At 44.2% G+C, this 5171-nt stretch overlaps 1 pseudogene across 1 annotated transcript in view; it reads left to right on the forward strand.

The window, feature by feature from the left end:
• Positions 1 to 5171, forward strand: part of LOC108523891 (retinitis pigmentosa 9 protein-like) — a 34646-nt pseudogene that overhangs the window by 12313 nt on the left and 17162 nt on the right. Inside the window, exon 2 of the transcript XR_001883921.1 lies at positions 3782 to 3812. The product of XR_001883921.1 is annotated as a retinitis pigmentosa 9 protein-like (transcript). The remainder of the gene's footprint in view (positions 1 to 3781; positions 3813 to 5171) is intronic.

Raw genomic sequence — 5171 nt, forward strand, 5'->3', positions numbered from 1 at the left:
AAAAAAAGATCTCACCTGAAATGGAGATTTCCTTTATTGATGAACATTTCTCTTACAAAAGGGTGACTTCTGCTGTCTTTTCAGAGATTCCCCTGTGTCTACTGTTTTTCAAAATGATCCTTAGCCAAAAAGGTGTACTTTGAGGTAGCATATTCTGGTCTCCTACAGCTATTCAACGGAGGACAGAGTAGGTAAGATTTTAGTTGTTTTACTACCCTTGTCTCCATCCTTCCTATGTAGCCATATTATAATAATTTTTGCTAAATTAGTAGTTAATATTAGCATAAGTATTACTTTTGCATCAAATAGTAGTGGCCTATGATTTATTTTGTATTTTTAAAGTAGTTAATAAGAGCCTGAGGTTTTTTCATTTGCTTAATTTTTTTTGTTTTTGTTTTTGTTTTTTGAGATGGAGTCTTGCTCTGTTGCCCAGGATGGAGTGCAGTGGTGTGACCTCAGCTCACTGCAACCTCAATGTCCCGGGTTCAAGCGATTCTGCAGCCTAAGCCTCCCTGGTAGCTGGGACTACAGGTGTGTGCCACCATACCCAGCTAATTTTTGTATTTTTAGTAAAGATGGGGTTTCACCATGTTGGTCAGGCTGGTCTTTAACTCCTGACCTCAAGTGATCCATGCACCTCAGCCTCCCAAAGTGCTGGGATTACAGGTGTGAGCCACCATGCCTGGCTGAATATTGTTTTAAACTTTGGAAATATCTTAATCTGCTACATAAACTAATGAATTGTTTAGCCCCAGGGAAAAAAGCATCAGCCCCCCTTAAACTGGTGGGAACAGTTGTAAAATGGACCATTTAGGAAATGCCATTGCAAATAATAATAGAATTCAGAATGTGCAGTTCTATTGTATTTCTTTTCCAACTGGGCAAAATAGTTACATATTTTTCAGGAATCTGGAACTTAGTTTGGCCATATGTTGTTTGTTCAGCTCCTGTGGCAAAAATAATTATTTGTTGGATTATTGGATATTTTCATAGACTTTACCACCTCCCTTCCAAACTTTCTTAGGCCTCTGTGCATAAGGCATAATATTTTTACATTTTTATTTATTTATTTATTATTTTTGAAACAGAGTCTTGCTCTGTCGCCCAGGCTGGAGTGCAGTGGTGCGATCTTGGCTCACTGCAAGCTCTGCCTCCCGCGTTCACACCATTCTCCTGCCTCAGCCTCCCAAGTAACTGGGACTACAGGCGCCCGCCACCACGCCCAGCTAATTTTTTGTATTTTCAGTAGAGACGGTGTTTCACCATGTTAGCCAGGGTGGTCTTGATCTCCTGACCTCGTGATCTACCCGCCTCAGCCTCCCAAAGTGCCGGGATTACAGGTGTGAGCCACTGCACCCGGTCCTTTAATTTTTTATTTTGTAGAGATGGGGTCTTGCTATGTTGCCCAGGCTGATGGCAAACTCCTAGCCTCAAGTGATCCTCTTGCCTCAGCTTCCCAAAGTGTTGGGATGACAGGCGTGAGTGGCCAAGGCACAGTATTAACACCTCTAAAGAATGGCTGCAGGTGGACTGTATCATCTTACCATTATTCTTATGACACACCACAGCTTTCCATTAGAAAATATTTTAAGTATTTACTTTGGAAAAGCACTGTATCATACCTGAAAAGCTAATTCCGCTACTACCCAGTTGTTTACTGTGTAATCTTTGTGGAGTAGGTTCTCCTAGTCCATGGATCAGTGATTGTGAGGGTGAGAGGAGTCCTTTGACAGTGTCCACAGATGAAGCCAAAGGGAAATCTTTCTTGCTGTAGCGACCTGTGCCATTTCTCCTCTGTACTCTGGCAAAGTCCTTTTCTCTGACACCTTGGAGGCGAATGGAAAGGAAAGCATTTCACTTTTTCCTTAGTCTGTTCTCCCTAATCCCTCCCTCCTCCAATATTTACTGTGTTTCGAAAGGGTCTCTAAAATCAGTTCATAAGGATGGGTCAGGATGAAGAGAACATTAAATCATTAAGTGTTCCTGTACTTTGCAACCATTCTGAAGTATTAAAATGAGTCCTTCCTTGTAGGTTTAGAGGGTTAAGGCACAGATCTGAGCTACAAATATTTGTCTTACTTTTGTTGGGGAGGTGTGAATCCCTCTAAGAGCCCGAGTTGCTTTTTGAGTACACAAATTCCTCGCCTGCAGAATTTCCTTCCCATCTCCCCGCCTGTCCCAAATACAGACTTTGCGTGCTCAGCATTCTGGGTCTCCCTCAGGTTCAGTCCCTGGATGGAAATAAGGAAGGCCTGGCCAGTCTCTGGTGGCAGGTGCAGCCTAGCACAGGGAGGAGAAGTGTTCTCCTCTTCCCAGGTAATACCTGTCTGTCTGGGGGAAGGAAAAATGGCTTCCCTACACCCTTCTAAATTATTTGTCTAGGCCACCAATTAAATGAACATAAGACAGATTAACAGGAGGAAAAAAAATCTTAATTACATGTCTATGCATGGGAGTCTCACAAAAATATGAGACTCAAAGAAGCACCAGAGGAACCTTATATAGCATCCTCAGCTGCAGAAAGGAACAGGGGATTGGGGCTTCTGGAGGAGGGGTAGAGATAAATTATGGGAGGATGGGGGAGGAAACATGGTGAATAAAGTTTGCCTTTTTATGTAGATAAAAGTCTTTCATGTAATAAAATTTATCTAGGAGCAGCTCTTTTCCTGATACAAACTCCTTTATTACTAATGTAAATTTCCTTTATATATTCAATGTAAATTTATCTTACAAAATGGCAGCTTTTCAGGGCTACTCCTTGTCTAGTTTTTCAAAGTAATCAGCTTGAAATAATTAATATGCCAACGAGGCATATTTTAGGGTGGCATATTCTGGTGCTCTGCAGTCATTTTTGGGGTGCTGTGTCCTGGCCTCAAGATCTGTAAATCTGGTAGGCAGGCGGGCGAGCGGGCGGAATTGGAGCTGGCGCTGCAGGCCCATGGGTGAGGGCGCCTCTGGGACAGGCCTGTCCATGTAGCTCTGTGCATCCTCCACTGTGCCACCCACACTGTGCTGGAACAGATTGCACCCGTTTCCCCCAGGAGCCTGTTCACTGTTGAGTACGTGGATGTTATGCTAGGCCAGTAACCTGAGAAAAACACAGTGATGTTTTGGAACCAGAGTACCCATGGTCTTCTCACCTCACACTCTCCCTGCAACCTCTTGCTTTCCTTCCGCCTCCAAATAAGATAATTGTGCTGAGAGATGTTAGCTATTTCAATGAACATAATTTCTGGATCTCTGCAGGATGTGTTATCTCATCAGTTTATTTATATGTGATCCAGAATGCTAAGCGTTTTTTTTTTGTTTTGTTTTGTTTTGTTTTTTTTTGGAGACGGAGTCTTGCTCTGTCACCCAGGCTGGAGTGCAGTGGTGCTATCTCGGCTCACTGCAAGCTCCGCCTCCCGGGTTCACGCCATTCTCCTGCCTCAGCCTCCTGAGTAGCTGGGACTATAGGCGCCCGCCACCTCGCCCGGCTAGTTCTTTGTATGTTTTAGTAGAGACGGGGTTTCACCATGTTAGCCAGGATGGTCTCGATCTCCTGACCTCATGATCCGCCCATCTCGGCCTCCCAAAGTGCTGGGATTACAGGCTTGAGCCACCGCGCCCGGCCAATTGCTGAGCGTATTTTGTTAACTGTTTTAGATATAATATAGTAAATGTAGTTTTGAATTTTCACTAAGAATATCCTTTTTATTCTGACCTGGCTGCTGCCTTTTGTTCATAAAAGTATGTTATGTTCCCATTAAAATGGTTGATGGTTTTGTTTTTTGTTTTCCAGTTATGAAAAACCTCCTCCTGGGCTTATCAAGGTTAGTGTGAAGTTTGTACTCTTGGTTATTCCACTAGACATACTTATAGATTCAATAACTTGTTATGAAAAATGGTTGCATGACATTTAAGTACCCTTTTATGAAAAGTCTGTTTCTTTCCTGCAGATGACTGAGGGGTCATAATTTTTAGTGTTGTCACAAACCTCTGCCTTTGTGGAAATTTCATCAGCCATGTTTCCCTTCCCTGAGGAACTAATGCAGGCCCACATGGGTTCCTTGGCCATGGCCCCCTTCTCTCTGACTGGAGGCAGCATCTTTAAGCTCAGCTGCCTTCTTTTCTTGAGCCTCGCTTGGCTCAGGCCCTCAGTCCATCATGTGTTGGTTTCTTGAGTATCAGCAGCTCAGAGAGCAGTAAACTCCGAAGAGACCCGACAGCTCATCCAGTCCAGCTCCCCAGTGCAGGTATCCTTCCTGGAGCTCCCTGGCCACAGCACCGGGGTGTGTGCGCACGGGGGAGACTTAGAGTGCCAGGCCACAGCAAAGAAAACTTGCTGTTTCATAACTCTCAATGAAGAAAGATTCTTTGCCAAGCACAGTGGCACATGCCTATGATCCCAGCACTTTGGGAGGCTGAGGCAGGTGGACCACCTGAGGTCAAGAGTTCAAAATCAGCCTGGGCAACATAGCAAAACACTGTCTCTATTAAAAATACAAAAAAAAAAAAAAAAAAAAATTAGCTGGACGTGGTAGTACACATCTGTAATTCCAGCTACTCAGGAGTCTAAAGCACAAGAATCTCTTGAACCTGGGAGATGGAGGTTGCAGTGGGCCAACATTGCACTGCTACACTCCAGCCTGGATGACAGAGCAAGACTCTGTCTCCAAAAACCATCCTTCTATTGAAGTTTAATATTCATGGAAACTTGAAAAAAATTACAGCATGCTTGTGACTGTAAAACAAGACAGAGGCCTTCAGGATATAATAAGCTATTCTAGCCTAACATGCCCTGTTATTCCAGGAAGCCTGGTTTACTTTAATTCATATATCTTGCTTCATTCCACATTTTGAGGTAGTGAAACCTTTATTAAAAAAACCTTAGAATCGGCTGGGCGCAGTGGCTCAAGCCTGTAATCCCAGCACTTTGGGAGGCCGAGACGGGTGGATCACGAGGTCAGGAGATCGAGACCATTCTGGCTAACATGGTGAAACCCCATCTCTACTAAAATAAAAAAATACAAAAAACTAGCCAGGCGAGGTGGCGGGCGCCTGTAGTCCCAGCTACTTGGGAGGCTGAGGCAGGAGAATGGCGTAAACCCAGGAGGCGGAGCTTACAGTGAGCTGAGATCCGGCCACTGCATTCCAGCCCGGGCAACAGAGCGAGACTCCGTCTCAAAAAA

The sequence above is a fragment of the Rhinopithecus bieti genome, unplaced genomic scaffold (genome assembly GCF_001698545.2).
Source record: "Rhinopithecus bieti isolate Rb0 unplaced genomic scaffold, ASM169854v2 scaffold_79104, whole genome shotgun sequence".
Classification (NCBI taxonomy): domain Eukaryota; kingdom Metazoa; phylum Chordata; class Mammalia; order Primates; family Cercopithecidae; genus Rhinopithecus; species Rhinopithecus bieti.